The sequence below is a fragment of the Dendrobium catenatum genome, unplaced genomic scaffold, assembly GCF_001605985.2.
Source record: "Dendrobium catenatum unplaced genomic scaffold, ASM160598v2 fragScaff_scaffold_853, whole genome shotgun sequence".
Lineage (NCBI taxonomy): Eukaryota > Viridiplantae > Streptophyta > Magnoliopsida > Asparagales > Orchidaceae > Dendrobium > Dendrobium catenatum.
The window spans coordinates 9,747,855-9,758,995 of record NW_021319315.1 but is presented as its reverse complement, the minus strand read 5'-3'; the positions used below and the strand labels follow the sequence as shown (position 1 = coordinate 9,758,995).

Below are 11,141 nucleotides of genomic sequence, written 5' to 3'. Positions count from 1 at the left end.
TATATATATATATATATTTATATATATATATATATATATATATGACTTTTTTGAATCATTGGCATTTGGGTTTCTATGCTATTTAAGATAAATAGAAGGTATTGGAGAGTAGGTAAGTTTATACTTCTAACAAGCGTTTAAAATAGACTAGTACTGTTCTCTTTTATTTCATTCCAGTATAGAAACTAATCCATGATTATGCAATATTTCTGTGTTTTACTACCTATTAACATTATACTCAAGAGATACATTGGAGGCCATATTAACATTCTTTTTTTTGTTTTGATTTGGGTGGAAGCTGTTGGAGTATAGATATGAAATATAACTAGAAGAAAAAAAGGGAGAATTTGAATCACACCAATTTACATGTGAATATGCATTTGTGATGTTACGAGCTTTGAAGCACTTTTTCTTTGATAAATGCCAATTCTTATCTTTATCCTATGTATGATGAAATTATACAGAGGATATAAATAAAATGATTTATGTAGAATGCTTGTATGTGTATGATTGATTGATAGAGCAAACCTTATGATACTAGCTGGGGATGTAGTGTGCTTGCACACGGAAATGAAAAGTTTATAGAAAATAAAATATAATAGGAAATACCTTCATTGATATTATATCAGACAATGTCTCTTATGATGGTTGTATTATTTATAAAAGTTTAAAGATATGAAATATGTGACACATAGATATATATAACATTGATGGTCATATTCAAAATGAATTTTAAATATAGCTACTTTATATTTTGAAATGAAAATGCATATTATTTTAAAGACATTGTGATATATCCGTGGCTTCCCACATGTGCATGTATACATTTGTCCGGAGGTTATGTCGAAACGATACGCCCTACAGGCCTTGTTAATTACTTGTTACATGTGGTTGTTAATGCATATTGGTTCCAGGCACCTATGTGCCTCTCGCTCAGCATCCTGTGGTGTGGCCTTTGTATGAGGGACAATTGGTGAGGCATTTGAAGCCGTCCAACCACAATCGTGTCCGCTAGCTTAAGGAATAATGCGATAAGGTTGTAGTAGACAACCATGACGAGGCCTTGAATGGGAAAACCTCGGGCACGCTAAAGAATTATGTTGAAGAATTTAGAGGAATTTGTTGTCATTATGCCATAAAGGAACTCTCCATCATGTGAGAGACTCCATTTACTTACATCACGCTCTAATAACCAATCATATGCCTCTTTCTTAATGTTTTTTATGTCAACCATGTGTATGTTAAAGACACTAACATCGTCTGTATTACCAGCTTAATACATTCTATCACATACTCCATAATATGCAATTGTAACATGTCGTAAAGCTTTCTTGAAATTCTCTCATAAATGACATAGACAACGACAGTGTACTGCCCAGGGAAAGACTTCTCGACAACCACGTACTAAGGCATGATGCTTATCTGAGATGATACATAGATCTCAATGATCACGCACTAGCCCTACAAGATCGTGGAGCATCTATGAAAACCAACTCCTTGTCTCGTTGGACTCCAACTCAATAATAAAAAAGGAAACTGGATGCAAACCCCTATTAGCGTCAATCCTAGCAGTGGCTAGACGTGTATCTCTATATTTTCCTAATAGGAATATTCTAATCCAGGCTATGTATGGGAGGATAGTATTGCCACTCATGTATGCTCGAGCAGAATGACCCGAGGATGCTCTTGAACCAAATGTTATGGCTAACTTAGTTATTATACACTGATCCAGGTATTACAAGGCGTATTGCTTCCGTCAGATAGTACATTGAGGAAAAAGACTCTTCATGACTGTTGAAAACTGACCTTATGGCTTTCCTAGGTGCATCCCATGATTTTATTTATATGACCTTATGATGTAAGCACATTAGTTAGAAAAGTCAAAACAAGAGAACAATGGACAGAACTTAACCAGACTTGATTTAAATAGTAGAAATCATCTATAACATCCAAAATCCAATGAAGAAAACTAGAAGAGATTTCAAAGAAACAAAGAAAATAAAAACAACGCTATCCTCAGACAACCGTTAGAGCGGGTTCCTCACATGCTTCGAAATGTAGGTTAAATAAAATAAGTGCTTAGGGCTAGCAAACCGATGGTCCACCACTGCACGATCGATCCTAACTCTTCCAACAAATGCTCCCAAATCAGCCAACAACATCACCAAAGCTTAAGAAGAAGGATACATATGGAGTGGAACTTGCGGAGAGACAAAAGATATTATAAGTCGAGACGAAGGGTGGAAAGAGCTTGCAAGATTTCCAAAGAGATAGAAGAAGAAGAGATGGAATAAGCTCGCAAGCTTTTCCAATAACCCGTAGGTCAATAGAAAAATGCTCTCAATATTCAACTCCTCCACAAAACATCCCATAGGCCCCAAAACCGTGGACCATAAGCCAACCCGTGAACTAGCTGCAGCTAAGGACCAATCGAGCCAGCAAACCAAAGGTCTACCAAGCCCCAAGCACAACCTACCATGTTCATTGGATGCTTTCCCACATTGGATAGCTAAAAAAAAAGAAAAGAGACATAAAAACATACTAATGTTCAATATAAAATAAAATACATAATATTTGTTAGCATCAATTCCCCCCTGGTGGAAAATTCTCATCTCCCGATGAGAACGTTTCAGCAACTCTTTCATAAAGCTCCAAATTTCGAATTTTTAGATCATCAACATCAATCCAGGTGCAGTGAGTTAATGGTCGATTGCTCCATTTGACCAAAAACCTCTTGTGTTCCCCATATCTTGTTTTAGTGACTTTCATATCAACAATATCTTCAATTTGATCTTCAGACTTTGCCAAAGGAGTAGAGAGTGGCAAAGTTTCAATTTCTACAGAATCATCAGAATTTCCTTCATACAAAAATAGATCAGAAACATTAAAAACAGGAGAAGTGCCAATAGTAATTGGTAGATCCAGCAAGTAAGCATTAATGCCTAGTTTTCGAAGCACACAAAAAGGTCCAAACTTTTTTCTGCTTAACTTTCTAAAAGTACCAATAGGAAATCGTTGGCGACGAAAGAAAGCCATAACCAAATCACCCATATTGAAATTTACTTCTTTTCGATGTTTATTAGCAGCAGACTTGTACTTAGCATTAGTCTTTTGAAGTTTTTGAAGGACCTGTTGTTGGACAGTTTTTATGTGGTCAAATGTTTCAAAAGCTTCAGCACTAGTTTTTTTAGGTAAGGATAAGGAGTTTCTATCTAAAATGTGAGGAATAGGTTGCCCATAAATTATTTCAAAAGGAGTTTTGCCAGTGGAACGATTAACAGAGTTATTGTAAGCAAACTCAGCCTGAGGTAACACTAAATCCCATTGAGACGGTTTTTCTCCAGCAAGGCATCTTAACAAATTTCCTAAACTTTATTGACTACTTCAGTTTGTCCGTCTATTTGAGGATGATAAGCACTACTAAATTGAAAAGTAGTTCCAAGTTTTGCCCACGGAGTTCTCCAAAATTGACTTAAAAATCTAATATCTCGATCAGAAGTAAAAGTACGAGGAATATCATGCAGATGAACAATTTCTTTGAAAAACAAATCAGCAATGTAAGAAGCATCAGAAGTTTTCTTACAGGCAATAAAATGCGCCATTTTGCTAAATCAATCCACAACCACACAAATAGAGTCAAATTTTCAAGAAGTAATTAGCAAACCCAATATGAAATCCATAGAAATATCTTCCCAAGGTTTGTTTGGAATAGGCAGAGGAGTATACAAACCAAAATTTTGTGCTGTTTTTTTAAAAGCCTGACATATTTTATATTGTTTAACCAGCTTAGCAAATGTCCTTTCCTATATGAGGCCAAAAATATTTTTCTTTAACTAAAGCAATTATTTTTCCTTGCCCAAAGTGTCCTCCCAAACCTCAACTATGCAATTCTTTCACAAGTTGTTCTCTTAAGGAACTCTTAGATATATAAAGTCTAGTTTCCTTAAACAAAAAACCTTGATGTATAACAAACTCAGCAGAAGGATCAGTTCCAAAAGCAAGACAAGAAGTCCAATTATTTTTAAAATCAGAATAATTTTCATAAGTATCTTTCAGAAAATCAATAGAAGTAACAGTCGGAAAAACAATTATTAACAAGTGAGATCTTCGACTTAAAGCATCAGCAACTTTATTCAAAACCCCAGTCTTATGTTTGATATGAAAAGAATACTCTTGCAAGAAAGAAACACATTTTGCATGTCTTTTGTTTAGATTTTTTTGTGAACCAAAAATCGTAAAGCCTCGTGATCAGTATTCAAAATAAATTCCCAATGAATCAAATAGCATCTCCAGAATTTCAAAGCTTGAACAATGACATAAAATTTCAAGTCATAAGTAGAATATCGAGATCGAACATCATTTAATTTTTCACTAAAGTATTCAATAGGTTTTCCTTCCTGGCTTAAAATAGCACCAATACCAACATGCGAAGCATCACAATCAACTTCAAAAACTTTTTCAAAATTTGGCATACTAACAATTGGAGCTTGACTCATTTTGATTTTGATAAGTTGAAAAGTTTTTTAGCCTCAGGGGTCCATTTAAAGATTCCTTTTTTTAAATAATCAGTGATATGAGCGATCACAAAATTGAAGTTTTTAATGAATCGATGATAAAAAGATGCTAACCCATAAAAACCTCTTACCTCACTGATATTTTTAGGAACATGCCAGCTCTTTATTGCCTCAATTTTCACAAGATCTACTTTGATTCCTTTAGCAGACACAATGTAACCCAAGAATGTCAAACTTGAAGTCATAAAAGAACACTTCTTTAAATTTATATACAATTTTTGTTCCCTCAAAGTTTTCAGAATTTGCTCGACATGAAAAAGATGTTCAGATGGGCGAATGCTATAAATTAGAATATCATCAAAATATACAACCACAAACTTTCCAATAAAAGCTCGCAAAACATGATTCATTGTTCGCATAAAAAGTATTTGGAGCATTGGACAAACCAAAAGGCATAACAAGCCATTCATATAAGCCCTGTTTTGTTTTAAAAGCAGTTTTCCATTCATCGCCTGGTCTAATTCTTATCTGATGATACCCACTTTTCAAATCAATTTTAGAAAAAACGTTGGCACCACTTAGCATATCAAGCATGTCATCCAACCTAGGAATTGGAAACTTGTATTTGATGGTTATCTTATTTATGGCTCGGCTATCCACACACATTCTTCAGGTTCCATCTTTTTTAAGAGTAAGCAAAGCAGTTACATCACAAGGACTCAGACTTTCTTGGATTAAACATTTTTCCAACAGTTTAGACACTTGCTTAGAAAGTTCTTGATGTTCATTTGGACTCATTCTGTAATGTGAACGGTTAGGTAATGTAGTTCCAGGAATTAAATCAATATGATGTTGAATGTTTCTCATTGGGGGTAAACCAGTTGGTAATTCATCAAGTATTAAATCAGAAAATTCATCAAGCAACGGTTGTATTTCTTTAGGAATTTCAAGAGTTAAATCAGTTTTTTTCCAAGCACCAAATATATCACATCAGACTTTGTTAACTCACTTGTGTTTAGAAGCAATTCAGGGGTGGAAGATTTCACAGACTTTTTGTTCTTTTTTGCTGGATCAGGAATGTTTCTTTGTGTAAAAAGAGTGAACTTCTTGTTATCTTTAATCAAAGTATAGGTGTTCTTTTCTCCATCATGGACGGTTTTATGATCATACTGCCATGAACGATCTAAAAGGATATGACAGATTTCAAGAGGTACAACATCACAGACTATTTGATCTTTATAAGTTCCCCCAATTGTTAAGTTCACAGTGCATTGTTTTGTTATATGAACCTCACTCCCCTCTTTAAACCAAGATATTTTGTACGACTTAACAAGAGGTTTCGTTTTTAATTTAAGCTTTTTCACCATGTGTTGTGACACAATTTCCTGAACTTCCACTATCAATCATTAAGGTACAAATTTTCCCTTCAATAGTGCATGTAGTCCTAAAGATGTTTCTTCTAAGCCACTTATCTTCCTTTTCAGTTTGAGCAGTTAAAACTTGTCGAATTACTAACAATGGTTCTCCTTCATCACCTTCCAAGTCAAAATTTTCCAACTTAGCTTTAGTTTCAGATTCTGTTTTGTTCTCTTCCTCTTCCTCTTCCTTTGTTTCCTTTTCATTTTCTATGAAGTTATTTTGTGGAGGGTTATTTTTTCTGCAAGTAGCTGACAAATGACCGTATAGACCACATTTGTAACAAGGTCCAATTAGTTTTGATTGTTCAGTAGGTTTAGATCTCATTACCCCTTTACCCTTTTCCTGATTTTGACCTTCAATAGCTTTAATTTTCACACCCAAAGTTCCCGCAGAAGTTTGAGATTGAAGTTTAGTTCCACTAGTTTGTCGCCACTTATATGTTTCCGTTATTTTGTTGTTTCCCCGCAATTGTTGTTTTTCTACTCTCAAGGCTATGCGATAAGCTTCATCTAATTTAATGACATGATGCAAATTCAGTTGATCCTGAATTATCCATTTTAACCCATTAAGATATCTTGTTATGGTTTTCTCTTTAGACTCGTCCAAATCATTTCTAGCTTGCAATTTATAAAAGTTTTTAGTGTATTTTTCCACAGTTTGATTACCTTGATGCAAATTATTAAATTCCTGAAAGATGGTTCTTGAATGATCAGAAGGTAGAAATTTTTCTTTCATTCTATCCCAAGTTTGAATTTAAGTGTGGATGTCTTGAGGGGTGAAGCAGATCAAGTGGGCACATCCACTAGTACCACACCACACACATCCACTAGCTCTGCAGCACAACAATCAAGTAAAGGGAAGAGAAAAGTGAGTCATATTGAAGATGATGATGATATGACATTCATAGATACAATTGGAGAAGAAGATTCTCTTGAAGACCTATTTAGTGATGGGATATAATTGCATTTTATATGTTCTTTGTGCTTTGGGAGTTTTGTTAAACTAATATTTTGTGATTTCTACTTTGGGACATGATTTTATTGCATCTATTTTCTTACTTTCATACTTGATATCAGAGCAAGTCAGGAAGTCCTAGGTTGATTTGTCAAATCTTTTTTTGGTTTGTCAAGTCAAGTCTTGTTGTAAGTTTTGTCAGTCTTGTGAGTCTAAGTTTTTTAGGTTGAGTCTTTCGAGTCTTGTTTGTTGAGTCTTTTTTTTTATTTTGAGTCGTTTTAAAAAAAATGGAAAAAGACAAAAAAATTGAAGAAATAAAGCCAGATGAAATTGAAGATCCTATGGATAGATGGATTCCATCAGAATCGACAAATCCTTTGTTGTATGAACAATACAAACTTCAATCATGGATGCATTTGTGTACATAAAGGTAAATGAAGAAGAAACAGCGTTTACAAGATTAATTTCTGAAAAAATGAGAAGAGATCCTGAAGAAATATGAAGAAAAGATCAAAGAGTTGGATACTTCGTCTTCACCTCCTCCAAAGAAAGCAAAGCTAACTCATCGGGAGATGAGTTCTCAAGAAGGGGAGTTTGATGTAGGCAGGGGGGGGGGGGGTCAACGCAAACCCAAAATAAGTTGGTTTTGACTTCCCTTGAGCTTACTAGCTCTATAAATTTTGAGCTGGAGTTTAGCTCATTTATGAGCTGATTTTTAGTTCATTTATTGAACTAAAGGTTAGCTCATTATTAGCTAAGTTTTAGTTCATTAGTTATCTTAATTTTGTAATTTTTATTTAAGGTTTTTATGTCTTAAATTTAAGTTTGTCTCTTAGGATTCTAAAATGGTTTTTGGAATCCCAAGGTTGTTTGTTTTCCTGTGCCTTGGCTCCTTGGCTTCCACGGTTGGCTTTTCCCATGCCTTAGCATCCACAGTTGGCTTTTCCCGTGCCTTGGCTCCTTAGTTCCCACGGTGGGCTGCTGGTTTTCCGAGCTGGGGGCCTTTCCGTGCCTTTTGGCGCCTCGGTTCTATGCGGGCTCCTTCGGTTCCCTGGCTGCTCCTTCGGTTCCCTGGCCGGGCTGTTTTCCCGTGAAAAGCTGGGGGCTTTTCCATGGTTTGTGGTGCTTGGATTCCTGTGGGAATTCAATTAAGTGTCTGTTTGTATTCCCCTTTCTTACATATAAATATGAGGGGTTTTGTAATGTTTTAAAAAGAGTGATATATTAATTTTTGAAAAGAAATCCTTGGGATTTTCTTGGAGGAGCTTCTGAGCTTTGTCCACCTTCTTCTTCCAGCTCTCTGAGGAGACTTGCGAGTTCTTCTCCACCTTTCTTCTCGGGCTTCTAACCTCTTTCGTCTCTCTGCAAGTTTACACCCCACCTGTATCCTTCTTCTCAAGTAAAGCAAGTTTAGGGTGTCGTTAATTTTTTTTAGAGTCAAGTTTGTAAGAGTTCAAGTTCTATTTTGTAAGTCTATTAATTTCTAAGTCTTTCTTTATTTGAAATGTAAGAGTTTGTTCATTTTATTACGTAGGAGTCCCCTTTCTTTTCTTTATCCTACTCTTTGTGGGCAGAGGTCCTCGGGCCGCCCATCCCCTGGATTTTTTCCCGCATCACCTTAATGTCTAATTCTGATTCAATTCATGTAATGATCTCTCTTAGCTTCATATCTAATTTTGGTTGGAGAATAACAGTGATGTAGTAGCAGATGAATTTTGACGTATAATTATGATGACTATAAGACCTTACTTGGTTTACGCATGTTGACCAGAGATTGATGAAAACGTTTATGCGTCACTAAGGTGCTTACTCATGGAGCATGGAGGCGTCACAAACATGGCGGCGTTGGGTGGTTGTGGCATGCACAGAAATTTTAGTCGTCGTTTATAGACCAACCATTCAGAGCACATTATAGTGCTTATTTACTACGGAATGTCATTCCTTCATATAAAGTATCAGGAGTGATGGGCTCTAAAATTTCAGTCGTTCGTATAAATTGAATATACTTATTGTTAGCAACCATCTCATCAAAATTATCGTAATTGTGAAATGCATGGTTTTGAGGAAATTCATGTCTGGACAATGCTACGTTACAATGTTCCATGTTAACATGACAGCCATATGGAACTGCATCATTACTTGAGCTTTCTGTTGTTCCACTATCCATTGTCTCATATGCTTGCTCAGCTAGGTCCTTATCTTCATGCATGATACTTGAGATTGAAAGCTTCCATTTAAATGGGAGTATTGATTGATGCGGAGAACTCTTACTTTAGGGAGAGATTCTAATGGCATATGAGAGTATTGAGTTTTAGTCCTAGATCAAATAGTTGAAAAAGTTGTAGAAATGCCAAGTAGTTGGCTCTCTTAGGGTTGAAAAAGGGGTTTGGCCATCATAGTTGCATGCTCCCTTACACCTAATACACTAGGTCGAGCTTGTGGATTGATGGATGCCCATCCACTAGTATATAGGAGTCAATTTAGGTATCTATTTATCCACCATCTTAACACATATTACAACTATCAACTCTGCATAGTGCTTAAATTTAAGGGTACCTCTTTTTCTAGGTTTGTTTGTCCGGTGTTGATTCTACTGATTAAAATCTCGATAATAATTCTTAAACAATACAAAAATTGGAAAATTATTGTAGGTTTTCTTTTCATCTTTGAGTGGATCCTGTTTTATCTAATATTTCAGCTTTGAGTGGATCCTGTTTTATCTAATATTTCTTAGATGTTCTTTCTTCCCTTTTTTCCCTAATAAGAATGCAGGACCTTTCTACGAATGGGTTGGAGCTGGATTAACAAGTGTCAAGATTGCAGGGTTAGATAATGGAACCATAGATTTGTCTTCAAATACATGGAAGTATAAGGTAACTCGAGGAATCACATCCCTTTTTACTCTGGTTCAGTTTTATTTTGAGTTCTAGCGTACTTGAACTCTTTGAGGTGTGCTACTAAGAATATTGTTGTAGCTTCGAGAAGAAAAATGCTTGTTTAGTTTTTCTTGATAAAAATTGTGCTCTATTACTTGTATACAATCTATTATATTTCCATAATTTTTTTAATTTGTAGGTAAAATTTAAAATACTGTTGGGATGGTGTCTTTTTATCAAACTTTTCTTTTTGGCTCTTTATTTTGTGTTCTGTATCGAAAGAGTCAAAATATTTATTATTTACAAATTGCCACAGAAAATCCCAAAATTTACAACAAAACTATGAACTTTAATTCTCAATGTTTAAGCAAATTCTCAATGAATTGTTTACAACACGTGCAAATATATAGATTTACATGTTCATTTTTTGACTTGTGTGGTTTTTATCTAGTTTTATTTATTTATTTTTAAGTGTTCTCAATTTTGGTGTTATGCATTTAGTGCTACTTTATTTCGATCACAGGCTTGTGGTATTTGGCGTGAAAGTTATTGTTATTTGTTGGAAGGTGTGGATGTGTCTTTTTTCTCATGCCGAACTACTTTCTTTCATGGCTTTTTGGTAATTTACCCTAAGGAATTGGACTGTCTGTTTTATATCATTTCTCATTGATATTTATGGATCAATATCTGTTTGAACACCAATCAAATTTGCAAGCAAGGAGAAAATATTCTTAGGGCTCTATTCTGAAGTAGATCGAACATTTTGTTTTTTCCTTGTTATAGTAGTGTGGAAATCATGAACCCCTCTTCTATGATGCACCGACATTTCTTCTCAAAGAGCCGTGCAATGTCTGACACTTATCTGCTATGAAATGCATCTGTCACCCCTCTGACACGTGTTGGATACGCCGAAAATGTGTCCGATTAAAAAATAAATAAATACAAATTGGACGTGCGTGTCCGACACTAGTGTCTTAAATATTTTATCAATTTTTTTAAAATATAATTTCTTTTATTTAAAAAATTAATTTATTTAAAATATAAAAACTAAACTTCTTATGTCCTATCAATTACATCAATTGCCCGAACTCAATACTCCATTAATCAAATATCCTCATTTTCATTTCTCTTTGGTTGGTCACGACTTGGGTTTCATAACAATGCTCATGTCATCTCAACATTGACATCTGATGTCGTCACAATATTGATATTTCAAAACCACATCAACATCAAAGTTTGGCATTAAATCTTGCTATCATAGGGATCAATTCAATATTTTGGAATTTGTGTAATAATAAATCAAGACAAAGCTATCTGCATCACTCTTTATTCATTACGAACATTAGATGAAATTTACTAAAGCATGTATGCTAATTAT

At 34.8% G+C, this 11,141-nt stretch overlaps 1 protein-coding gene across 1 annotated transcript in view; it reads left to right on the top strand.

The window, feature by feature from the left end:
* The first annotated feature begins 9,600 nt into the window (after positions 1-9,600).
* LOC110099357 (beta-galactosidase 3-like) overlaps positions 9,601-11,141 on the top strand; it is a 49,335-nt gene continuing 47,794 nt past the window's right edge. The window contains exon 1 of the mRNA XM_028697018.1: positions 9,601-9,760. The gene's annotated coding sequence lies outside the window, so the exon portion shown is untranslated. The remainder of the gene's footprint in view (positions 9,761-11,141) is intronic.